General features: G+C 45.7%; 2 long non-coding RNA genes across 2 annotated transcripts in view; one reads left to right on the forward strand and one right to left on the reverse strand.

The window, feature by feature from the left end:
• Positions 1 to 22,646, reverse strand: part of LOC101947717 (uncharacterized) — a 36,822-nt gene extending 14,176 nt beyond the window's left edge. Inside the window, exon 1 of the long non-coding RNA XR_010590670.1 lies at positions 19,760 to 22,646. This is a non-coding gene — a long non-coding RNA (uncharacterized LOC101947717). The remainder of the gene's footprint in view (positions 1 to 19,759) is intronic.
• Positions 4,564 to 25,191, forward strand: LOC135973699 (uncharacterized). The gene is made up of 2 exons (XR_010590671.1): positions 4,564 to 4,727; positions 23,668 to 25,191. It is a non-coding gene; the product is annotated as an uncharacterized LOC135973699 (long non-coding RNA).
• Positions 25,192 to 27,458: the final 2,267 nt, after the last annotated feature.

Here is a 27,458-nt window from a genome sequence, read left to right on the forward strand (position 1 = left end):
GGCCAGCAGGGACCATTGTGATCATCTAATCCGACCACCTGTATAATACAGGCCATAGAACTTCCCCAAAATAATTCCTAGCGCTTATTTTTTAGAGAAACATCCAATCTTGATTTAAAAATTGTCACTGATGAAGAATCAACCAGGACCTTTTGTAAATTGCTCCAATGGTTAATTACCCTCACTGTCAAAAATATACACCTTATTTCTAGTCTGAATTTGTCTAGTTTCAACTTTCAGCCATTGGCTCATGTTATTACCTTTTATCTGTTACCATGTTACCTTTCTCTGCTAGATTGAAGAGTCCATTATTAAATGTGTTCCCCATGTAGACACTTATAGATGGTAATCAAGTCACTCTTTAACCTTCTCTTTGTTAAGATAAATAGCTTGAGTTCTTTTAGTCTATCATTATAAGTCATGTTTTGTAATCCTTTAATCATTCTTATGGCTCCTCTCTGAACCATCCAGTTTATTAATATCCTTCTTAAACTGTTAACACCAGAACTGGACACAGTATTGCAACAGCAGTTGCACCAAGGCCAAATACAGAGGTAAAATAATCTCTCTACTCCTACGTGAGATTCCCCTGTTTATGCATCCAAGGATCATGTTAGCTCTTTTGGCCACATAGTCACACTGGGAGCTCATATTCAGCTGATTATCCACTCTGACCTCCAAATCTTTTCACAGTCACTGCTTCCCAGGATAGGGTCCTCCAGTCTGTAAGTATAGCTTGCATTCTTTGTTCCTAGATGAGTACATTTATGTATAGCCATATTAAAATACATATTGTTTGCTTGCACCCAGTATAGAAAGCGAACCATATCGCACTGAATCAGTGACCTGTCCTCTTCATTATTTACCACTCCCCCAATTTTTGTGTCCTCTGCAAAGTTTATCAGTGATGAATTTTATGTTTTCTTCCAGGTCATTGATAAAAATATTAAAAAGTGTAGGGCCAAGAACCAATCCCTACAGGACTGCACTGGAAACACACCCGCTTGATGACTGTTCCCCATTTACAATGATATGTTGAGACCTCTCAGTTAGCCAGTTTTTAATCCATTTAATGTATACCATATTCATTTTATATCATTCCAGTTTTTTAATCAAAATGTTGTGTGGTATCAAGTCAAACACCTTACAGAAGTGCAAGTATATTATGTCCACTATCATCCTTATCAACCAAATTTGTAATCGCCTTCAGAAAAGATATTAAGTTAGTTTGACAGGATCTATTTCTATTGTCATGTTGATTTGCATTAATTATATTACCCTCCTATAATTCTTTATTAATCGAGTCCCATGTCAACCGCTCCATTATCTTGTCTGGGATTGATGTCAAGCTGACAGGCCTATAATTATCCAGGTCATCCCATTTACCCTTTTTAAAAATTGGCACAACAATAGCTTTCTTCCAATCTTCTGGAACTTATCCAGTGCTCCAAGACTTATTGAAAGTCAACATTAACAATCCACCAAGCTCCTCAGCTAGTTCTTTTAAAACTCTTGGACGCAAGTTATCTGGACCTGCTGATTTTAAAATGTCTACCTTTAGTAGCTTCTGTTTAACATCCTCCAGAGATATTAGTGGAATGAGAAGAGTGTTACCAGCCATACACAGGAGAGTTTCAGAAGTTGTTTGGAGAGAGAATGTAAGAGGCTTTTCTTTCAGATGCAGCACTATGTGTGATATATCAAGAAAGCCAGAGATGCAGGGGCAGCTCTATGTTTTTTGCTGCCCCAAGCACGGCAGGCAGGCAGGCGGCTTTCGGCGTCCCCGCCGCCAAATTGCCGCTGAAGCCGCAGGACCGGCGGACCTCCCACAGGCATGCCACCAAAAGCCGCCTGCCTGCTGCCCTCACAGGCACCGGCTGGCCACCCCCATGACTTGCCGCCCCAGGCACGCACTTGCTGCGCTGGTGCCTGGAGCCACCCCTGCAGAAATGGAACAGTGGGATAACCTGCAGTACATGTGCCACATTCTTTATTGCCTGAAAACAGAAGGGACATCATGTTCATGAAGTGTAAGTTGGTGGCTGTGCTGGAGGAGAGGATTCTTGGAATGGAGGAGCAAGTAAAGACACTACTGAGAATCAGAGAAGCTGAAGAGTTCCTAGACAGCCAGGTTCAGGAAATACCAGTACCTGATGGAGGCTCACTATTCTATGTCAGCAACTCCTAGAAGACCTAACAAACTCACTTTATCTAACATGTTGCTGTCATAGCATTTATCTATAAATAATATTGTGTGACATACAAGCTGGTGACACCCTGGTCATTAAATATCATTGTGAAATGCATGTATTCACAGTATATGAGAAATGTACCCATGCTATATAATATATACCTACTGATTTCCTGCTATAAAGTCTGTAACACAAGTCTCCTGCCAGACAAAAGTGTGTCTATGCCAATATCCCTGCCTCTATGTAAATTAAGCATTGTGAGACAAATGCCATGGGAGTTAGATTTGCAAGTGGAGTAAACAGGAAAAACAAGTTAATGGGAGCATGTGAAGGCAACATGGCACCCATACACTGGAGAACAAGCCAGGGGGCGATGAGTGGGGTGGGATGAAGAGTTGTATCTGTGTGTGCACTTCAAAAGGATACATTTTAAAAGGTTTACTGGACTATAAGAGGAAAGGAAAAGAAGCCCTTTGATATCTATTTCACCGAGGAACACCCTTGGTGGAGTGGGGGAGATTCATTAATGATTGGATCTTGATTCAATTTAAAATCAGCAAGCTCTGCAAAGGACTTTGAGGGTGAGAAACAAAGGAGTGTAGTCCCATGGTCCCCAAACTTTTCATGTCGTGTCCCCGCGCCCCAGGAGCCACAGTCGGGACCCAGGGCCAGGAGCCAGGCCGTGGCTCCTGGGAGGGGCGTGGACAGGGTTCAGGCCGGGGGCCAAGGTTGGGGTTAGATCCGCAGCAGGCCAGGAGCCAAGGCCAGGGCCACAGCTGGAGATGGGTGTGGGGCCAAGAGTGGGGTTGGGGCCAGGAGCAGAGCTGTGAGCAGGTCATGCTAGGGGGCCAAGGCTGGGGGCAGGGTTGGGCCTGGGAGCAGAGCCATGATCAGGGCTATCAGCCAAGGCCACGGCCAGGTGCGGAGCCAAGGCCAGAGGGGGAGCTGGGGCCGAGAGTGGAGACGGGGCCAGGAGCTGGGCCAAAGCAGAGTTGGGACCAGAGCGGGACTCTCTCCCTGTTCTCTAGATGAGGATCAGCAGCTGCACTACCAGCAGAACAGGAATTCTTTGTGAGTGGGTTCTTTATCTTAGCAGTAGCACAAACTGAAATAGTGCATGCTTGGAAAGTTCAGTTTGTAAGCAGAGTGGTTGGGCTCATTCCAGAAAGTGTTAGCAAGGTCCTGTGATCCGCAGCATCATTGCAAGCTGGAGTCAATACCATTGCAAAACATAGTTATCTGATGTAATTGTGCAATTTATGTGGCAAAAAATTCAGTAGAACATTATCAGCAAATTTAAAGGAAAATATTGATAACTAATGTCCACACTGTTTTCAGACACTGACCCTAATTATACAGCACAATTTTGATCTGCAAAATTCTACACAGTTAAGATACTAAGGTATACAGCACAACCAATAATGCTTCTACTGCTAATGAAGAAATAGAAAGGTTATAAATGCCATTGACAGAATATAATAATGCTTAGGGTTTGTCTACACATAGCAGCACAGCTGTGCCGCTGTAGCACTTTAGTGTAGACGCTACCCAGGCAACAGGAGGGGTTCTCCCATGGGCGTGGGTACTCTACCTCCCCGAGAGGCTATAGCCAACAGGCTTAGTACTATCTATTCTGGGGGTTAGGTCTCTATAGCTATGTCTCCCAGGTGTGTGGAGTTTTCACAACCCTGAGAGATGTAGCTATGCCAGTGTATGTTCCTATTGTAGACTAGCCCTTAGTATGTATGTAGTGCTATACAATCATCATTCACAGCACCCCCGTGAAGTACTACAGTACAGTACTCTGACTACATCTTCACAGTTGGGCACCTAGATCCATATTTAGGCACCTAAAGTAGCCAGTTTTTCAAAGCTGCTGAGCACCTACTACTCCTAGTTGCTTCAGCATCTCAACCAGGGAGCAAACTGCAATTTAAACAGCATGTTTGATTGCTAGGCTACCCAGGGGCAGCATCTCCAATTGTAAAGACTCCATATGGAGTAAACAAACTCTAGTTTAGGATTATAGATCAGGCCTTGTGCCTTCAATATACCTGTAAAACATTTAGTACATTTTGAGTGTTCTATAACCTGACAAAGAGGACACTAAGTTTTGACTGGGTGCAGTTGGTCAATTTCTCTCTTGGTATGTGGGTGTGATGTTTTAATTTCATCTGCGTTTTTTTTCTACTCCTCTTCCCATCACACCTCCCCCTTTTTGTATACATTCCTTTCATCACATGGTAAAGGACATGCTGTAGTTCCAAGTGTAAAAGTTGCTAAAGTGCTTATGCAAGTTAATTACTGTGCCTGTTTAATCCCACATAGTGCAGATTAGTGCTGTCACATACTGTTCCAAGAGTAATTCATGTAGCAGGCAGATGTGCTATCATTCAGTCCTTTTAATTAGAGAAACCTCTGCGTTAAAGAGCAGCAGAGTTGCTTAGCTTGAAGCTAGAGGATGCTGAATGATACCACGAACGGAAATGTGTCAAATTCAGCTACAAATCAGTATGTGGTGCACGAATACAAAAGGTAGGTCAAAATATTAAGATTGTAATAGAAATAGACAAACAGGAAATTGTACAGGCAGGCTTTGGACTCATGTTGGGACTAGAAAACATAATGAACCATCATTAAATTTTACTGGTTGAAAACTTGTTTTCAAGACTCCACAGGTAGAAACAGAACAGTCATACAGATGCTGCCCATTGATCCAAGGAATTGAACAGCTACAAAAGGCAACATGACAGTCATGTCATCAGTTTCATATTGAACCCTAAAATATGTATTCACCTGAATGAATACACATTGTTGCATTTATTTATCCTTTCTAATGGCAAAAACAAGTCACTAAACAAAACAGAGGGGGGGGGGAATCAATATCAGCTTTAAATCTGAATTCTTTAGCTTTTGTCAATTTGGGTCACTAGCATAAGTCTATTTAAATATAATGGAACCACCCCTACACGTAAAACTCCCGTTGACATTTTTCTATATATAGGACCTATTTATTCGTAACCTTTTACTAAACAAAATGTTCCAAATGAACAACTATACTTTATAAACCAATGAACTGCAGTATTTTAGGACTTTTAAAAAGTAACTTTCTGGTTTTGAAATGCAAACAATTCTACTATTTTGTTGCTCTTAAATAAACTCCAACGAGAGACTGCTGAGCTAGAATTGATATACAAACTAGACACAATCAACTCCAGTTTGAATAAGGACTGGGAATGGCTGAGCCATTACAAACATTGATTCTATCTCCCCTTGTAAGTATGCTCACACTTCTTATCAAACTGTCTGTACTGGGCTATCTTGATTATCACTTCAAAAGTTTTTTTTTTTTCTCTCTCTCTCTTAATTAATTGGCCTCTCAAAGTTGGTAAGACAACTCCCACCTGTTTATGCTCTCTGTATGTGTGTATATATATCTCCTCAATATATATTCCATTCTATATGCATCCGAAGAAGTGGGCTGTAGTCCACGAAAGCTTATGCTCTAATAAATTTGTTAGTCTCTAAGGTGCCACAAGTACTCCTGTTCTTATTTTTGCGGATACAGACTAACACGGCTGCTACTCTGAAACCTATCTTAAATAAATGGCATCTGGAACAATATTTCACCTCGTAATATCTGTAGCCCACCTGATATAGAGATGGACATCTTACAAATCACGCAATAATAATTCCCAGTTCTTCTCCCCTAATCTCTTGTTACTTAACAATAACTAAGCAGATATTTTCCTCATCAGCAAATTTTTATGGTCAAGTTATAAACCACTACTAATTCAGAATCTATAGCCAAAAAGTTGATAAAACTTTGTTTTAAAAAGTTAATAGTAACTATATAATAATACTATTAGCAAATAATGCTAGTTTGGGGCCTTATTAGGTGTGAACTGAAACATGGGATAATATACTTTATGTATTGTTTTTAATTTAAATGTGTAATACCTTTCCCAGGCTATATATATTATAGTTGTAGTTAGTGGAGCTGCATTCTTTTAGGATAAAAAAATATAAAGAAGGATAAGAAAAGTAATAGTATTGTCTACATTTAGGGTGGAGAGAGTCTGGTTTTGGAAACAGCTATACCAAGTACTTGAACATGTTCAGTGCACCAGCTAATCTCTCTGTGTTAGTAGTTATATTGCCCTCTAGTGTCTGGTCGTCAGAGGATGTAAGCCTTAATGCAAAGATCCTAAGAGAGATTCTTTTTTAGCACGTTATAAAGACCAGTGTTGTTGCTGCTTACAGTTTTGAATTCTCTAACCTGGGATGCCTTGTTGACTAACTGGAGCATTGCTCTGGAAGTCAGGCATCCTGAATTTTATTCCTGACTATGCCAGCATATTTGGGCAAGATATTAAACACACCTGTTCCACAGCTGAAGGTGATCTGTAAAGAAAAAAAGGCTTCTGCCTTATTTATTTAATGTATTTGTTGTTGTTCTTTACAAATATAAAGAAGGGCTGGACTGTGTTGTGGGGTGTGGTTTTGGTCCTCTCTACAAATTGGAAGGAGGTGGGGTTTTCTGCTTGGTTTTTACATTAGAAGTTCAGGTGTTCTTTACCCTGGAGAACCAGGGCAATTATGACATCCCAAGAGGTAAGACTATAAATGCAGAACAAGTAGCTGGGAATTTTTAGTCTCAGTGTTCAGAATGCTTTGCATTTTCGGGTGGGGGGGAGATTGTTAACACCTATTCAGGGCCGGCTCTAGGCACCAGCAAACCAAGCATGTGCTTGGGGCAGCACATTTTCAAGGGCAGCATTCTGGCCATTTTTTTGTGTGTGTGTGTGTGTGCTTCAGGTGGCAAAAGCCTAGAGCCGGCCCTGGCAACAGCAGTGCGTCGTGCGCAGGGGGTGCCCTGGGGCCGCTGCAGTTCGCGCCGCGGGGGGAGCAGCGCCCACACCTTGTGGCTGGGCCGGGCAGGCTTCGAGCGGGGGACACTCAGGCTGGGGGACACCCCACAGGGCACACGGAGCCGCCTGCAGGTGCCGCAGGGCGGCCGCCCCCCCAGCGCTGCAGCCGGGGCTGGGTGAAGCGGCCCAAGCCGCCCAGGGACTGTGGCAGGCCGGCCAGAAGCAGCAGCGGGGCCATAGAGGGCGGGGCGCTGTCGTGCGGGGCCTGCGTCCCACTCTCCAGGGCTCCGCTGCCTCTGGGGCTACCCTGCCCCGGCTCCTCAGCCCCCTGCCAGGGAGGTCCCCCGGCTCTGCCCTCCCGGGTCCCGGCCGGTCCTGGAGGCGGGAGCCCTGGATAGAGGGACCCTGAGCTGAGGCGTGGCCTGGGAGACCCGCTGCTTACCCCGGCCCTGCCAGCGCCGGACCAGCTGGAGGTGAGGGGGGAGCGGGCAGAGTCATCACTGGTGGGGGGGAGCCCAGGGCTGGGGCAGCAGGGGGTGCGAGGGGGGGGAGAGAGAGCCCAGGGCTGGGGTGGGGGGCAGCCAAAAATTTTTTGCTTGGGGCGGCAAAAAACCTAGAGCCGGCCCTGCACCTATTGAACTCCAATGCCTAACAGACAACATGAAGAAAAATCTCTCAAAGGTTCAGCAGTCTGCCCCTTAAAGCTCCCAATATACATCTCCAGAGACTCCCAGGAAAATCTCCAGCTAAGCCAAGGAAAACCAAATTTGACACTTCTGATACATCATCTGCTCTAAAGATTCCATTTGTGCAGTACTCACTCTTTTGGACCTAGTGAGAGTGGCAGAACTTCCCAGGCATTTGGGGGGCATGAGGAGCTAGGTGGGGTAGAGCACAAGCCTCTCATTGACATGGCACACCACCGTTCCACTATAATAGGGCTTTCCTTCCCCCTGAGAACTTTCCAGTCAGTTCCTTCCTGGTTGCACTCATTGCAGGAGCTGCATTTCACTGGTGTGTGTCCCAGCTCTTCTGCATATGTTCAAACTGAATTCTAATAATGCTGCTCCATGAAGAGTGTGTAAAGAACTTGAAATACTTTTTCATTATGTTTAAGCTGAATATTTCCCATGACGCTACAGGCATCAATGTAATATACTATATTTCTGTTGTGCAACCCTATAATGAGATAACTTATTATAGTATAGAAGGAGGGAAAGTTGACCCTGTTAAAAGTGTGTTAACTAACTGAATTGCTTGACTTTTCTTAATATGAGAAGTTTAAACTAGGTTTGTTGTATTCAATAATAAAGGAAGTGAGTATGTCTTTTGAGGGTTGAAAATAAAATTGATTTTTATTGCAACTCCCCCTGCAAACAAAACTACCATTGTCATCTGGGAATTTACTAGGACATCCCTTTCTCTTCTGTCTATCTTTAGGGGCTAGTCTGTATTAGAAAAGTTACACCAGTATGACTAGGCTGGCTAAGGGTATGTCTACACTACGAAATTAGTTCGAATTTATAGAAGCCGGTTTTATTGAAATCGGTTGTATACAGCCGATTGTGTGTGTCCCCACATAAAATGCTCTAGGTGCTCTAGTCGGCGGACCGCGTCCACAGTACGAGGCTAGCGTCGACTTCCGGAGCATTGCACTATGGGTAGCTATCCCACAGTTCCCGCAGTCTCCGCCGCCCCTTGGAATTCTGGGTTGAGATCCCAATGCCCGGATGATGCAAAACAGTGTCGCGGGCGGTTCTGGGTACATGTCGTCAGGCCCCTCCCCCCCCGTCACAGCAACGGCAGACAATAGATTCGCGCCTTTTTACCTGGGTTACCTGTGCAGACAACATACCACGGCAAGCATGGAGCCCGCTCAGCTCAGCTGAGCTCACCGTCACCATATGTCCTCTGGGTGCCGGCAGACGTGGGACTGCATTGCTACACAGCAGCAGCTGCTAACTGCCTTTTGGCGGTAGACGGTGCAGTAGACTGGTAGCCTTCATCGGCGATCTGGGTGCTGGCAGCCTTCATCGGCGATCTGGGTGCAGCATTGCACCAGCCCCTTGCCTTTTGGCAGTAGATGGTGTATTATGACTGTTAACCGTCCTATTACAAGTTGGGTCATCGCACATTAGCAGAGTCTTCCCCGAGCAGCAGATCGTGCAATAGGCCTGAAGACCATCGTAATACACTAACTGCCAAGCGCCCAGTATTTGCTGCCAAGCACCCAGAAAGATGCCGAGGGCTATCAGTCACGCTGCACCGTCGTCTTAAGATGTAAAAAATAGATTTGTTCTGTATTCATTTGCTTCCCCTTCCTCCGTGAAATCAACGGCCTGCTAAGCCCAGGGTTTTCAGTTTAATCTTTGGGGGGACCATTGTGTGTGACAGTTGTTTGTGTTTCTCCCTGATGCACAGCCACCGGTCTTGATTTTAATTCCCTGTACCTGTACGCCATGTCGTCACTCGGCCCTCCCTCCCTCCCGCCCTCCCTCCTTCTCCTGGTCCATCAGATACTAGTTTCGCGCCTTTTTTCTGACCAGGCGCCATAGCTAGCACTGGGATCATGGAGCCCGCTCAGATCACCGCGGCAATTATGAGCACTATGAACACCACGCGCATTGTCCTGGAGTATATGCAGAGCCAGGACATGCCAAGGCGAAACCCGGACCACCCGAGGAGGCGATTGCAGCGCGGCGAAGAGAGTGATGAGGAAATTGACATGGACATAGACCTCTCACAAGGCACAGGCCCCAGCAATGTGGAAATCATGGTGTCACTGGGGCAGGTTCATGGCGTGGAACGCCGATTCTGGGCCCGGGAAACAAGCACAGACTGGTGGGACCGCATCGTGCTGCAGGTATGGGACAATTCCCAGTGGCTGCGAAACTTTCGCATGCGTAAGGGCACTTTCATGGAACTTTGTGACTTGCTTTCCCCTGCCCTGAAACGCCAGGATACCAAGATGAGAGCAGCCCTCACAGTTGAGAAGCGAGTGGCGATAGCCCTGTGAAAGCTTGCAACGCCAGACAGCTACCGGTCAGTCGGGAATCAATTTGGAGTGGGCAAATCTACGGTGGGGGCTGCTGTGATCCAATTTGCCAGGGCAATGAAAGACCTGGTGATATCAAGGGTAGTGACTCTGGGCAACGTGCAGTCAATAGTGGATGGTTTTGCTGAAATGGGATTCCCAAACTGTGGTGGGGCCATAGACGGAACCCATATACCTATGTTGTCACCGGAGCACCAAGCCACCGACTACGTAAACCACAAGGGGTACTTTTCAATGCTGCTGCAAGCCCTGGTGGATCACAAGGGACGTTTCACCAACATCAACGTGGGATGGCCGGGAAAGGTACATGATGCTCGTGTCTTCAGGAACTCTGCTCTGTTTCGAAAGCTGGAGGAAGGGACTTTCTTCCCGGACCAGAAAGTAACCGTTGGGGATGTTGAAATGCCTATCGTGATCCTTGGGGACCCAGCCTACCCCTTAATGCCATGGCTCATGAAGCCGTACACAGGCAGCCTGGACAGGAGTCAGGACCTGTTCAACTACAGGCTGAGCAAGTGCCGAATGGTGGTGGAATGTGCATTTGGACGTTTAAAAGCGCGCTGGCGCAGCTTACTGACTCGCTCAGACCTCAGCGAAAAGAATATCCCCATTGTTATTGCTGCTTGCTGTGCGCTCCACAATATCTGTGAGAGTAAGGGGGAGACCTTTATGGCGGGGTGGGAGGTTGAGGCAACTCGCCTGGCCGCTGATTACGCGCAGCCAGACACCAGGGCGGTTAGAGGAGCACAGCAGGGCGCGGTGCGCATCAGAGAAGCTTTGAAAACGAGTTTTGTGACTGGCCAGGCTACTGTGTGAAACTTCTGTTTGTTTCTCCTTGATGAACCCTCCAAACCCCCCCCCCCCCGACCCAGTTCACTCTACTTCCCTGTAAACCAACCACCCCACCCCACCCTCCCCTCCCCAATTCGAGCACCGCTTGCAGAGGCAATAAAGTCATTGTTTTTTCACATTCATGCATTCTTTATTAGTTCCTCACAGAAGTAGGGGGATAATTGCCAAGGTAGCCTGGGATGGGTGGGGGAGGAGGGATGGAAAAGGACACACTGCATTTTAAAACTTTAAGTCTTATTGAAGGCCAGCCTTCTGATGCTTGGACGATCATCTGGGGTGGAGTGACTGGGTGGCCGGAGGCCCCCCCCACCATGTTCTTGGGCGTCTGGGTGAGGAGGCTATGGAACTTGGGGAGGAGGGGTGTTGGTTACACAGGGGCTGTAGCGGCGGTCTCTGCTCCTGCTGCCTTTCCTGCAGCTCAACCATACGCTCGAGCATATCAGTTTGATGCTCCAGCAGACGGAGCATTGACTCTTGCCGTCTGTCTGCAAGCTGACGCCATCTATCGTCTTCAGCCCGCCACTTGCTCTTTTCATCGCGCCATTCAGCCCGCCACCTCTCCTCTCGTTCATATTGTGCTTTTCTCATGTCCGACATTGACTGCCTCCACGCATTCTGCTGTGCTCTATCAGCGTGGGAGGACATCTGCAGCTCCGTGAACATATCGTCCCTCGTCCTACGTTTTCTCTTTCTAATGTTCACTAGCCTCTGCGAAGGAGAAACATTTGCAGCTGGTGGAGGAGAAGGGAGAGGTGGTTAAAAAAGACACATTTTAGAGAACAATGGGTACACTCTTTCATTACAAGGTCGCATATTTCGGCTTGCAGGCAGCCATGGTAGGCCACAGTGTTTTGGCTTTTTTAACCTTCTTAACATGCGGGAAAGGTTGCAAACAGCAGCGCATTTCCCATATCAAGGATGAATTGGGTTGTCCATTTAAAATGGGTTTTCAATGTAAAAAGAGGGGCTGCGGTTTCCCGGTTAACATGCGGCACAAACCCAAGTAAACCACCCCCCACACACACACGATTCTCTGGGATGATCACTTCACCCCTCCCCTCCACCGCGTGGTTAACAGCGGGGAACATTTCTGTTCAGAAGAGCAGGAACGGGCGCCTCTGAATGTCCCCTTAATAAAATCACCCCATTTCAACCAGGTGACCGTGAATGATATCACTCTCCTGAGGATAACAAAGAGAGATAAGGAATGGATATTGTCTGCATGCCAGCAAACACCGGGACCATACGCTGCCATGCTTTGTTATGCAATGATTCCAGACTACGTGCTACTGGCCTGGCGTGGTAAAGTGTCCTACCATGGCGGACGGGATAAGGCAGCCCTCCCCAGAAACCTTTTGCAAACGCTTTGGGAGTACATAAAGGAGAGCTTTCTGGAGATGTCCCTGGAGGATTTCCGCTCCATCCCCATACACGTTAACAGACTTTTCCAGTAGATGTACTGGCCGCGATTGCCAGGGCAAATTAATCATTAAACACGCTTGCTTTTAAACCATGTGTAATGTTTACAAATATTTACAAAGGTACACTCACCAGAGGTCTCCTGTGTGCCCTGAGGGTCTTGGGTGAGTTCGGGGGTTACTGGTTCCAGGTCCAGGGTCACAAACATATCCTGGCTGTTGGGGAAACCGGTTTCTCCGCTTCCTTGCTGCTGTGAGCTACCTACAGTACCTCCATCCTCATCTTCCTCGTTCCCCGAACCGTCTTCCCTGTGTGTTTCTCCAGTGAGAGAGTCATAGCACACGGTTGGGGTAGTGGTGGCTGCACCCCCTAGGATCGCATGCAGCTCCGCGTAGAAGCGGCAAGTTTGCGGCTCTGCCCCGGACCTTCCGTTTGCTTCTCTGGCTTTGTGGTAAGCTTGCCGTAGCTCCTTAATTTTCACGCGGCACTGCTGTGTGTCCCTGTTATGGCCTTGGAGATCTTTTCTAATACTTTGCCATTTCTTTTACTGCTATGGAGTTCAGCTATCACTGCTTCATCTCCCCATATGGCGAGCAGATCCCGTACCTCCCGTTCGGTCCATGCTGGAGCTCTTTTGCGATCCTGGGACTCCATCACGGTTACCTGTGCTGATGAGCTCTGCGTGGTCACCTGTGCTCTCCACGCTGAGCAAACAGGAAATGAAATTCAAACATTCGCGGGTCTTTTCCTGTCTACCTGGTCAGTGCATCTGAGTTGAGAGCGCTGTCCAGAGCGGTCACAATGAAGCACTGTGGGATAGCTCCCGGAGGCCAATAACATCGAATTCCGTCCACACTACCCCAATTCAGACCCGCAAAGGCCGGTTTTATCGCTAATCCCCTCGTCGGAGGTGGTGTAAAGAAACCGGTTTAAAGGACCCTTTAAGTCGAAAGAAAGGGCTTCGTCGTGTGGACGTGTCCAGGCTTAATTCGATTTAACGCTGCTAAAGTCGACCTAAACCCGTAGTGTAGACCAGGCCTAAGAGTGTGTTTTTTCTTCTGATATAGTTATACTAGTATTAACACCAGTATGGATGCAGCTATACTTGTATAAAAGGTGCCTTATAGCAGGATCGTTTTTCATTTTCCAAACCAGAATAACATGCCTTACTAAGCACATTTACTTTTATAGATATAACTTCTTCCACACTAAGGAGATTTTGCTGTTTTAACTATGACAGTAGTGTAAACATGTCCTAAATCCTTAGAATCAGAGAGTATCATTCTTGTTTTGCACTGTATAGTGCTGAGTACTTTGTCAGCATTAAACAAATGTATAATATCTGCACCATCAGTGTGCATGGTGTTTGAGAGAAAATGAGAACTACAGCTCAGATGATGTATAGCAATACAACTGCATTTACCTTAATCTGCTAATTTACACCATTAGAAGCCCTGGTCCTTTTTTTTTATTTTATTTTTTTATTTTTTTTACATTTAACACTGCTCTAAATAAATGCATTATCCAAAGAGTGCTCAGCTATTGCTTACCTAATCCCCTTTCCTCAGGGCTACAGATTCTCTTCAAAGATCAGAGGTAGAAGGAGATGTGTAATAGTGTGGAGGTCACACTAGCATACCCCCTGTGGTCAAGCAGGGCACCTCAGATAACTCCCTGACTCAGTTTCCCCTCACTCAGGGTATAGATGAGTCCAGGCAGATCTTTCTAGTATTAAAGAGCACCCTATTTGGAGGGTCTCATTTATCTAATGGATAACAGGATAAAAAGGAAAACATAAACTAAAGCTCCAGTCAGCTACTCCACTGGAAATTCTCCAGCCTGACTTAATCAGACCTATTTCTTTTACCTCTAGGCCCAGAGCACTCTCAGGCTGAATTCCCTGCCTGGAGCTTGGGTTTCTGTAGAGCATTCTGCCAGACACCAGTTGTCTCCTGACAGTACATCACTCTGCTGAGTCAGTCTCTAGTAACTCCCCAGGAAGTCCCACACCCTGGTCATTCTCCGGGGCAGCTCCGGTACCTTGCCTAGAAGCACAATCTCCCTGGGCCTGTTCCTTCTCTCTATGAGACACTGTTGGGAGGAGCTTCCCAGCCATCTTCTTTACATTAATTAGTTGTCTGTGTCTATCTGCTCAGAAGCTTCCTCTTCTCCAAGGACAGACTTTCTGAACTCTCATAAGTCTATTTAGGCTCAAGTGCTCCTTACCTAATTAACTGATGCCCAACTACTTAGCCACTTAACTATCCACAGGTGGATCTGGATTGGCTCATACGCTTTAGCAGAGCCTGTCACAGGCAGGCTGGTACCTGAAGCCCTCAGGGGGTAGCCCCTCCCCCACCCCATTGCCAAAGTGGAAGGAAGAGTGTAATGGTATGGAGGGCATGAGAAAAGAGCAGCCAGATATGATCTTGCCCTATTACAGCATGTTGCTCTGGACCACTGTGGAGCTAATACCACCTGGGATTAGTGGAAAGTGGTGGATACTCAGAAATCAGCTTCCCAGAACACAGCGGTTGTGCAAAAGCAGCAGTCATGCTATCTACAGCTTGCAAGTGTAAAGTCAGAGCAAGGTGGGGCATGGCTCTGCCTTCATAGGTGTGGCTCAGAAGATGCTGGGAGTGGTGCCCAGAACAGCTGGTTAGGAACACATGTGGCAGGCAACCACTTGCCATCTGCCTTCATTATAGAAAGCACTAGAAAGAGGGACTTGCAAGGCCAAGAGGGGATACTTCATGATCATTCTGAGGGGATTCACTAAATAGATGGAGCAGCATCTCTTGTACCCTAGAAAGTTTATAGACTAAAAAGACAATATGGGGATTAGGGTGGTTTAGAGGAATTAAAGGGGGAGTGGTGAGGCCTAAAAGGTCAAAATAGGGACAGAGAGAATGGAGACTAAATCCTGCCCAGTCAACAAATAAGGTTCTAGTAGATGGTGCTGATGAATATGCAACATAGTTTGTAAGTTATCTACAAAAAAGTTGTTATACACTGCAAATGGCTTCTAGTGTTACTTATCAATTAGATCCCACAACAGCAAATGTTTTTCTTCAGACTGATAGTGTTAAGGTCTCCCTTTCCAGAAGAAAGTTGTCTATAAAGCATTATAAAGAGAGGAAGTTTCCAACCAAAAGAAAAAGCAACTAAGTTAAGGTGTCAAGTATCAGAGGGGTAGCCGTGTTAGTCTGAATCTGTAAAAAGCGACAAAGAGTCCTATGGCACCTTATAGACTAACAGATTATACACTGGTATTGGAGCATAAGCTTTTGTGGGTGAATACTCACTTTGTCAGATGCATGTAGTGGAAATTTCCAGAGGCAGGTATAAATATGCAGGCAAGAATCAGTCTAGAGATAACGAGGTTAGTTCAATTAGGGAGGATGAGGCCCTCTTCTAGCGGTTGAGGTGTGAACACCAAGGGAGGAGAAACTGCTTTTGTAGTTGGCTAGTGTCACAGCTCCTTCCCCATTCTGAACTTTAGGGTACAGATGTGGGGGCCTGCATGAAAACTTCTAAGCTTAACTACCAGCTTAGATCTGGTCCGCTGCCACCACTCCCAATGTGCTAATTCCCTTCCCTGGGTAGCCTTGAGAGACTCTTCACCAATTCCCCGGTGAATACAGATCCAAACCCCTTGGATCTTAAAACAAGGAGAAATTAACCATCCCCCCTCCTCTCTCCCACCAACTCCTGGTGGATCAAGATCCAACCCCCTTGGATCTAAAAAACAGGGGAAATCAATCAGGTTCTTAAAAAGAAGGCTTTTAATTAAAGAAAAAGGTAAAAATCATCTCTGTAAAATCAGGATGGAAAATAACTTTACAGGGTAATCAAACTTAAAGAGCCCAGAGGGCCCCCTCTAGCCTTAGGTTCAAAGTTACAGCAAACAGAGGTAAACACCCTAGTAAAAGGTACATTTACAAGTTGAGAAAACAAAGATAAAATTACCACGCCTTGCCTGGCTGTACTTACAAGTTTGAAATATGAGAGACTTGTTCAGAAAGATTTGGAGAGCATGGATTGATGTCTGGTCCCTCTTAGTCCCAAGAGCGAACTCTCCCCAAAAACAAAGAGCACAAACAAAAGCCTTCCCCCCCACCAAGATTTGAAAGTATCTTGTCCCCTTATTGGTCCTTTGGGTCAGGTGTCAGCCAGGTTACCTGAGCTTCTTAACCCTTTACAGGTAAAAGGATTTTGGAGTCTCTGGCCAGGTGGGATTTTATAGTATTATATACAGGAGGGCTGTTACCCTTCCCTTTATAGTTATGACAGCTAGCCATTCACAGTCTTTGTTTAATCCTGAGCTGATAGTGTCAAATTTGCAAATGAACGGAAGTTTAGCAGTTTCTCTTTGATGTCTGGTCCTGAATTTTTTTTGCTGCAGGATGGCTACCTTTAAATCTGCTATTGTGTGTCCAGGGAGGTTGAAGTGTTCTCCTGTAAGTTTTTGTATATTGCCATTCCTAATATCTGACTTGTGTCCATTTATCCTTTTACGTAGGGATTGTCCAGTTTGGCTGATGTATATAGCAGAGGGACATTGCTGGCACATGATGGTGTATATTACATTGGTGGACGTGCAGGTGAATGAACCAGTGATGTTGTGGCTGATCTGGTTAGGTCCTGTGATGGTTTCGCTGGTGTAAATTTGTGGGCAGAGTTGGCATCGAGGTTTGTTGCATGGATTGGTTCCTGAGTTAGAGTTACTTTGGTGAGGTGTGTGGTTGCTGGTGAGAATATGCTTAAGGTTGGCGGGTTGTCTGCCTTCCAAGGCCTGTGAAAGTGAGGGATTGTTGTCCAGGATGGGTTGTAGTTCACTGATGAGGCATTGGAGAGGTTTAAGATGAGGACTGTAGGTGATGGCCAGTGGCCAGTTTAAATGTAAACAATGAGAGATTCTTAATAGAGGCTGTGGTGTAACATAACATTCTGCCCTGTTCAACAGCTCCAATATACTCCCCATTTTTAAAGGGTTCTAGCGGTGACATTCTTTTAAAGGTTACATGCTGAAAAAAATATATATTTCCTGGAGTGAACTATTATCATACAAAGTTTAGTTACTCCAGACGAACCCAAGATCTTTAGGTTTTAGATAGCGAAATATGCTTACAAAATATTCATGTTGACTTGGCTGACAAAAGAATTCCCATTTAAATCTCCCAATCCCCACCCTCAATCCACTGTCTGGCAGGTAACACTTGTAATACTTCTTTTCATAGCTGCTTGTACTTCATGAAGTAAACAGAATCAAGGCCAGAGCTTGTGAAGGCAATAGGAGATCCCAGCCTCATGTGATATTTAATAGGTACTGTAGCAGTGTTGCAACACAAATTGGACTTCATAGGAGATTTAGGGGGCCCTAAATCTATAGCATCCAAAGGCCTTTTACTACCTTAACCCAGCCCTGACGTAAATTGCACTCAGTGAGTTCTGCCTTAGATATATACACACATGCATGCGACTCACATTGGCAGCTGGCACTGCCAAGTCTGTCTAGCAGATAAATGCCCAAGAGGGTGTGTTACATACATCACAAAGGCAAGATTATACATCACTATCTGTGGCAATGAGAAAAAGAGAACAGGCTTAATAGTGAACACCCAGGCACATTTTGTACACTAGGTTATAGAAAAGCTAAAGCAAACAGAAGCTGCCAGAGACATAACTCACTGAAATAAAGAAAGGACTCCCTGTTCTCTTAGCCTCAGCAGTGTCTAGGACAAAAACAAGGTTCATGAACCCTCACAAAGTTAAGGCCATGCTATTTGTTAAAGGCAGAGATGACATTTTTGATTGACGATGTGGTGTTGGTGACCGTGGGTTATTGCATATCCTGCCATGGGAACTGCTCTTCTGTTGCATATGATAACATAATGGCCACAGTCTCCTATTGACACAGTATTAGAGTTGACAGTTGAAGTTTGTCTCATGTACCTAGGGTTACCAACAGGATGTCATGTACCTAGGGTTACCAACCCTCCAGGATTGTCCTGGAGTCGCCAGGAATTAAAGATTAATCTTTAATTAAAGATTGTCATGTGATGAAACCTCCAGGAATATGTTCAACCAAAATTGGCAACCTTATATGTACCCGCAGACAAGATTTCATTGCCTTACCCCAGTGATCCCCAAACTTTTTACCTCCTGCTCTCCCTTGCCCCTGTCTGTGCCCCCTCTGGGAGGGGGGGATGTGTACATGGGTAAGAGGGCCGAGCCTGGGGCCACAGCTGGGGCGGGGGGAGTAGAGCCTTGGCCGGGGCTGGCAGTTGGGGTGCTGGGCCACCAGCTAGGGCCAGGAGCAGAACTGGGTGGTGCTCCCTCTCTGCTCCACATGGGGGCTGGCCCGGGCCCCAGCTGGGCCCCCCCAAATTTTCCTCTGCCCCCTCCTGTGGGAGACGCCTCATCGTTTTGAGACCTCTGCCTTACCCTGAGGCTTCAAGAAAATGGTACCAGAGGGTGAGAAAATAAATGGTATCATCATACAGACATAGCCCTACAATTTCCAGTTCTCTTCTCTCAAAGTCTATTGAATCAGTTAGCAGCAATGATAAGAAATGAAAGTTGAATGAGAGATGCCATCTAGTGGAATTGGAGGGACAATGAAAGAAGGCAAATTTTGTCCCAGTACTTGCATATAATAATACCCTTATGTGATACTAATCAAGGTCCCCTTGCTCCTTTACAATCAATTGTACATGCTAACCCAGTTCTCTCTCTCTTTCACATCCTTTGCCAACTATACAATGTGTTCAGTCACAACATGTCGCTCCAATCCTCCCTCCCTTTCAGCAGCAAACACCTGCTATTCCTAATCATTCATGTAGAACGTGCCATGCTGAGGGTGCACGCACAAAATAATCATTTAATGAGGCTGCTGTCCAAAACCTAAAAACTTTTTAAGACTCAGTCTCACAGGGCCTGAATCTGACCTCACTTACTCCTATGTAGCTCCCTTGGCTTCAGTGAAGTTACGGCTAGTTTACACCAGTGTTAATGAATCAGAATCAAGCCCCCAGTATTCAGAGTCATGCTGAAATCAACAGGAATTTGAGAACTAAATATAGTGAGTTACAGCTTGACAACAAGCCACATACCATAGCTTCCCCAGTCAGTCTGCAGAACCGTTTTAGTAGCTTTGTCCACTCTGAGGTGTTCATAATCATATGTATATGATATAACAAGTAAGATAGTATAGTAGGAGAACAAGCCATGCTTCATAGCTTCCCCAGGCAGCTCCAACATTCTCCCAATCAACCCCCAATCTCCTCCTTTACACACCCCTGTTCTTTTTCTAGCTGCCTACATACTTGAGGTTGATCCCTTAGTGCCTCAGTCCACTTTTTACTTACCTTGCTGATTCTGTCGTTTCATTTCCCACTTTGTCATTGTCTTGGGACTCTCAGAGGTGTGACGGTGGCATGTACAGATATATCTGAGTTACCTTTGGTCTAGTTAGTTCAAGTAAAAATAGCAGTAAAGCCACAGTAGGTGGGTGGCAGCACAGGCTGTATAAGCCTACCTCGGACCCTGCGTATGTATTCGAGTGGCCACACTGCTGCTGTTACTCAAACTAGCTTAGATATGTCTATGCATGCTGCAGTCACACCCCTGGTTGCAGACATACACTCAGTTGTGCACAACTGAGGGTATTTTTACTACACAAACATATCTTGACATCAGTGGGAATCTCCAAACAAATGCTGTCCTATGTAATATGCTAATAATTACATACTCGCTTTCCTGACTGCTGTTGGATGTTCCATCTGCTCCTCCATTTGCTCTGGGCCTCTCTCAGACAATCTCCTGCAACATAACAATGGATGTGTAGAATACAGATACAGGAACTTCATTAAAACTTGGATTGTAACAAAATGAACAAATTCCAACTTGGGTAACTAAATTCAGTTAACCAGATTGATCAAAATATTAGGTTTTCTTCTTCAGTGCTTGACCTAAACTGTTTACTGTAACTATTAAATACTTGCTGAATTTTACCCTAGAGATGGATGCATTTCAGTGGTGAAAAAACTATTCCCAGTGTATTAGTGTGACCAACTGACCAAGGCACATGCACTAAGCTCCAGAGATCCCCGGTTCGAGCCCGCCCGCCAATAACTGGGGTGTCGGTGTTACATTAGCTTATAAAGCACTTTGGAGATTTTTTCAGGAAGAAAGGTGACACAAATGCAAGCTATTGCAAAACCTGTACAGGTATCATTTCTAAGATTTTTTATTTATTTATGTATTTATTTTTAACCAAATCCACTTCTTGTAGAGCTTTTCTAATAGTTTTACAAGCTTTTTTGTAACCTGGAGTATCTGTCTTTTTCTGGATCTAGACTACTGCTCTAGACTGAAAAAGGACACTAAAATGGCATACTGGGGTTCTGTGTTCATTGTCACTTAATGACTCCTGATCAGTTTTGCTCAATTTACTATTAAAAAGATGTTTCTTTTAGCTGTCAGGCCAGCTAACTCAATCTGGAAACAGAAAGTCAAGCTAGATTCTTTCTCTTTCATGCATCAACACTAGTTGGCAAGCCAAATTAGGCCTTCAGTTGCAGCTGTGTAACCTACCCCCACTCTCTTCAGATCGTGCTCTCAGTTATACATGTGCAACCTATTGTTTTTCATGGGGTCATAATAACCGATGGTGTAACAGCGCTGCAATTGAAACTTGCTAGCCATTCTGTTAATGTGCAATGAGGAATTAAATTCAGCTCCCTCTGTGTTTACTGTGATGGATCTCAAGCGCTAATAGAAGTAAAAAATAGTTTAACTCTATCTTAGTAGCTGTTATGACTATGAATACATGCAGGGAGCTGATCCATTGAGTAAAATGCTGTAAACTTGTACATGGCTACTTTTCAGAAGAGAATGTCACATTAAAATTATTTCTCCATAGTCTAGTGAAAAATGGCAGGGATAAAATTATATGATGGTACCATTGCATTTTAGAATATGACATTTGGAACAGATTGTATTTCAGTGGAGAATATGAAAAATGTAAAGGAGCTTAAAGGAACACACACAATATTTCAGTCCCTATGATTTAAAATAGTTTCATTTCACTTAACATTCTTCTGCTGGTGGGTGGAGAATTTTCATGTTTAGTGCTAGAATGGGATCCATTTTGAAATGCTTAAGGCTAGAATCAGATCCAAATCAAAATTTTCCAAGTTCAGATCCAGTGTTTGGTTCAGGGCCATTCTCGTTGTACTACTGTGCTTTACAACATTCATACAAATAATTTTTGAACTCTGGCTAAGAATGAAGACTCTGCATTGCATCTTCCGTGTTACATATCCAACCCAGGAGGAAGAAGGCTGAGCAAACATCAAAGGTGTCAAAGGAACTGGGTCAAGAGAAAGATATGCAGAACACTGAAAGAGGGTGTTTAGAAACAGTAAAAGTTAAACACGGCCTGCCTTTCCCACTCTTTGAAAATCACCAAGGACCCTTGATTGGAACATATGCTCTATGATTTCATCAGGAGATGCAGGAAATTCCATTTGGATCAAGTAACCACTGGAAAACATGAAAATTATTCTCCAAAAGAATTTTGCCAAAGAGCTCTAGCAGAGAACAGTCACTCGTGGAACTTAGTGAATTAAACAGAAAACTCATCGCATGCTCTATAAGTAGGAGAGTGTTAGCAGCATATGGAAGATAAAATTTTCCTTTGAAAAAGATAGTTGGAGGATACTCTCATATATGACCCAAGGATCTCTTGATGCCAGCTGGCAGAGGGTATATGAGAGTTACAGGGATCCCCTAGGTCTGGGATCTACATACTAGTCCACCAAAGATTGGCACATAAGGTTTCTATTGAAAGTCTGTGTCACACTGATCATCAAAACCTTTGGGAAATGTATGTGTGGATAATATGTAAGGGGAGATATGTATATATTGGAGATTGTTTTTAACTTGAAGCTAAAAAACAGATCACCCAGAGGTAACCTGCCTTAAACAGGTTCCATCAGGCAGGAGGTGGGAGACACTTATCTTCCTGGCTGACCAATCCAGGGCCGGCTCCAGGCACCAGCCCACCAAGCATGTGCTTGGGGCGGCACTTGGAGGGGGGCAACACAGCTCTCCGGCCAAGAGCGGGGCCGGGACTGGGCTTGCCGCTCTCCCTGCGGGGCTCTGGCTGCCGGGGAGAGCGGAGCCGCAGCGGGCTCGCCGCCCTCCCCCCGGAGCTCTGGCCGCCGGGGAGAGCAGAGCCCCGGCTGGCTCGCCGCCCTCCCCCCGGCGCTCTGGCCACCGGGGAGAGCAGAGCCCCAGCTGGCTCGCCGCCCTCCCACCGGCGCTCTGGCCGCCAGGGAGAGCGGAGCCCCGGCTGGCTCGCCGCCCTCCCACCGGCGCTCTGGCCGCCGGGGAGAGCGGAGCCCCGGCCGGGCTCGCCGCCCTCCCCCCCCGGGGCGGCAAAAAAGCCAGAGCCGGCCCTGGACCAATGGAAACATTTTGCATACTGAGTCAAATGCTAATGAAGAAATTGTAGGAACTTCAGGAGCAGAAATTAAGACTAAGAAGTGACTAGGGAGGGAGGGAGCCCTGTTTGCAGATGAAGAACAAAAGACTGGTCTAATATATCCCGGGCTGCTGCGTGACACTTGGGCATCCTTCATCTAGGAACACAAGCTGCCAGCAGGCTGAGCAGTACCTTATTTAACAAGAGGGCATCTTGTTAGTTGACTTTAAGTTCTAGAATGTGTGTTTTGATTTTGTTTTCTACAAAACCATTTGTTTCCATTTATCCTACTTGTTTCTTCTCAAATCTCTAGTCTTTGTTAAAATAAACTTATTCTTGTTTCCACAACAAACATATCCAAGTGCTTTGTGTTAAGCAGAGCTGTGATCTTGAGGTGAAACTGATAAGCTGGTAGGTACTGTTCCTTTGGGAACAGCAGACCTGTGAATTCTGAGTGTGTCCAGTGGACCAGGAGCCAGACACACCAGAGGGACACTCAGAGGACTTGGTGCGTATCTATGGCTAACCTGCAAAGGAACAGTAGAGCCTGCCAAGAGGAGAGTGCCCCCCCTTCTCGGGTGGAAGGTGTCAGCCATTAAAAAGCAGAGAGCAACAATCCTAGACAGAAAGTGAAGAATAGTGGCTAGTGCAACCCATAGTCAAACTGCTGCAGCATTCTACTTCAGCTTTGTACAAAGAAAGGTGAATTTCACCCTACAAACAATATCTTCATTGAGATTATTCACTTCTAGACATGTTATTGAACGTATGTTATTTTTTAAACAGGCTTCTTGCACTGGGAACACTACGGAAGACAAAAAACGAAGTGGTCTGTAGCAGCTACAGTCATTTCTGCAGTGAAGCTATTTTCCCTTCCATTGCCATCGGACTGAGCACAAGAGAAAAGTCAGCAGAGCAAATGATTCAGCCAGCATGTGGTTATCTCTCCTAGAGAACCTTCTCAAAGGCTTTGAAATCAGTCACTTGTACAGGAGATGTGTTACTCAACTGCTGAATAGCCCCATTCATTTGACTTATTTACTATGGATATTTTTAGCTTAATTTCATTTTGAAACTTGATATTCAAGTTGTCTAACTCATGCTACTTAGGAAGTCGGGCAAATACTCACTCAAATTTCAATGTAAAATTTCAGCAGATAAATGATGTTATTTTAATGCCACGCCTATATGAGAGTCCTTAGTAGTGAGTACCCAATAAAGACATAATTCTGTTCTCTGTAGTAATACATTCGCTAAGGGAGCATGTACATAGCTAGCAGCTACATAGTCTTGACCAGATCAATAACAATGGACTAAATCCTGGCCCTGTGATTTGTGTGTATTGGGGCCTGGATGGAGCTGTGTGGCTGAGTTGGGCTCCATGACCACAGAGAGCTGTATGTACCTTGTAAAGGATGTAGATACCCCCATCACAGGGTTACAGCATAATGGCTCTGCACTTCTCACCCCCCGCTCCCAAGTGCCTGACTGCACCTGCTGAATCTTTGGGAAGTATGTCGAGGAGGATGTGTGCATGGATAGGACCTACCAGGCTCTGCAGACCGAGGCAGCTCTCTGCAACTGACCGTCTGACGACCACCATGCAGGACCATAAAGTGGCTGCCTTACCCCTTAAAGAGTGGAATACTGGGAGACGCACAGAGCCCATTTAGCTAAAGAACACATCACACCAGCAGCTGGGTTACAGAGGGGCAGGCAGGCATGCAAAGATACATGCCACAACAGGTAAAAAGGGAAAGAGGAGACCAATTGGGAAACTTGAGGACATGGCTCCCACCCTTCCCTCACTCCTGAAACAACAGCAGAGACCCCTGATGTCAAAAGAGAAGGGCGAGATATTCAGACGGCTACCACGTGGGTGCTGAGAAAACTCATCTGCATGTGCTGTCTGCTCAAGGGGTTCCGTGGTCTCCTTTCTGCACAGTTGCTGCAGTGCCCTGGATACTCCCTGGGCAGTAGCCCCCAGTGGTTCAGGATTCATTGCAGCATGGCTGAGTTTGGATCTGTTGGTGCAAGGGGTTACTGCACCTCTTGCTTTCGTTAAACCAGGGGCCAGGTTTTGGCCCTTCAGTAATACTCACACCTTATACCAAGCTGTCCCTTTTCAAAGCATTCTATAAAATTAACTAGTCAGTCTATAGATATTGAAGTGACAGTGTAGAAAATTTGCTTTCTGTTCAATATATTTGAACAGCTTTGATATGAGATTTTGCATGATACAGAGTCCCTCAAACTGGGAATATTCTTCTTCCTGTGGAAAGGTAAACTTTGCAAATAAAAAGGTCAACATTAAACCAACTCAGTTTCCTATTGTGAAGCAGGAAAAAAAAAAAGTAGTGTGACCTAAAGAACACAAGCAAATGAATATCCATTTTTAATTTTCAGTTATAAATGAAGGGACGTGTAAATGGAAAGAGAGAATTCACCCTACATAGCATTTTCCCATTATTTTGTCATGTTCCTTTTATTCATTGGAGAAACAGTTCTGTGCTAACAAGGAAACTGGAGAAAAAACAGTCTCAAGCTTGTATAAAGACAGCAACAAGCGCTAGGCACTTAACATTCTCAGATACTAACTTCCACAATAACTTTTTTTTAAATCAACATTGAAAAACATACAAAGCCTCGTAGATGTCACACATCCATCCTATCTGGTTTTGATTACTGGTCTTCCCCAAAATAACGTTGTGCTTGTGAAAGATGTCGGATGTAAACCAGCAAGCCTGAAGTCCTCCATTTATCTACGCCCTGGGAAATGGCAGTGTAAGCTTCCCCTGTCTAGAACAAGTCCCTCCAGGAGGGTGAGAGTAGTTTGGTCTCCATTCAGCCTTTGGCTTATTTACTGAGACTGGCAATACCACTGCCTGGTACTGCCCAGGTATTGCCTGTTGTGATACAAATAGGTGTCTACCAAGAGATGAATTAAGGCGATCAATGAGTGGCTGCCTACTTAATAAAATGTTGTAATATTTACTTACCCACCACACAGGATTAATGTTTTTACAGCACTTTGACAGTATAAGACACCAGTTACCCTCACTTCCCCATTTTTCCCTCTACTTCCCTCATTCATATATACGGTTTACGTTGTATTTATATAGAACCAAGACACGCTGTTGATCCATTATTGTTAAAGCTGGGTATTGGGTACTGTGATACTGCTGTTGTTTTCATCCATCCACACAGAATGACTCAGTATTTCAAATTGACATTTGAAGGCATTTTTTGTTGTTGTTTTTTTAGTTTTATCAAATCTTTCCTTTCTTAATGTGCATTTCAGCTTGCTGTATAGTCCAATAAAAAGAATACTAAAAAAGACAGACACCCAAATCTTAAGTGGACCCCGAGCTTGGGAAATGTCTACACATGAACGTGGTAGAACGGTTGTCACTATAAAAAGAGCTTGTCATTGATATTATAGTAAAGTAGCAGTCCGAGAGAGACATGAATTTCAGTCTCTTTCTTCTCCCTTATCAGCAGTAGTCAAGAGCATGATTGCAAAAGGTCTTATCCAAACCAGTGTCAAACGCTGCTGCTCCCCCACTTCCACAGCCACACAAAATTTTCCACCTGATGCTTTGTAATGACTCACCCTTTCAAGGACTGGTTTATTAACATAGAACAGTTCAAACGATTTCCCAGCCTGCTTCTCCAGACTTGATAGTTCATTAGGTGCTTCCTGGGTTCTGCAGACCATTGCACTCCTCTAAAGGGTTTTGTTCCTGAGTCTGGCTACAGATAGCTCCAGCCATGGAGCTTATACATAGGACTCCCTTCTTCTTCTGCCTCTGGATCCCCTGCAGAAGCCTCACTTAAGGTCTCTCTCACTCCTCAGGCCACCTGTCTAGATCCTAATGTGCCTGTAGGGCAACTCGCACCCCCTCATGCGCTCCTTTGAGTAGGGTTACCATATCTCATAAATAAAAAAATAGGACCCTCCACGGGCCCTGGCCCCGCCCATTTCCCCACCCCTAGCCCCGCCCCAACTCCGTCCCTTCCCCACCCTAACTCCTCCCCCTCCCTCCCACTCCCAGCCAGGGGGAAAGGGCTGCCCCAGTGCCACCGGCTTCAGGGTTTGCCGGGCAGCCCCCAGACCCTGCGCCCCCAGCCGGCGCTTCCCCAGCGCAGCTGGAGCCCGGGAGGGGAAGCGCCCAGCCGGGGGCGCAGGGTCTGGAGGCTGCCCGGCAAACCGTGAAGCCGGTAACGCGGGCTTTGGGCAGCCCCTATGCTTCCGGACCCTGCGCCCCCAGCCGGGCACTTCCCCGCCCGGGCTCCGGCAGCGCAGGGTCCGGAGGCACGGGGGCTGCCCGAAGCCGGTAGTGCTCGGGCAGCCCGGCTCTTAAACAGAGCCGAAGAGTCAGGGGAGGAGCAGAGCCGCCATTTTCCCGGACACGTTCGGCTTTTTGGCAATTCTCCCCGGACGGGGGTTTGACTGCCGAAAAGCCGGACACGTCCGGGAAAAAGAGGCCGTATGGTAACCCTACTTTGAGTCTCTTCCAGAACTCAGCAGGCCTGGTTCTGAATCACATCACATGACCACTGCACTCGCTCTTTCC

This window comes from Chrysemys picta, chromosome 9 (genome assembly GCF_011386835.1).
Source record: "Chrysemys picta bellii isolate R12L10 chromosome 9, ASM1138683v2, whole genome shotgun sequence".
NCBI classification, from domain to species: Eukaryota; Metazoa; Chordata; order Testudines; family Emydidae; genus Chrysemys; species Chrysemys picta.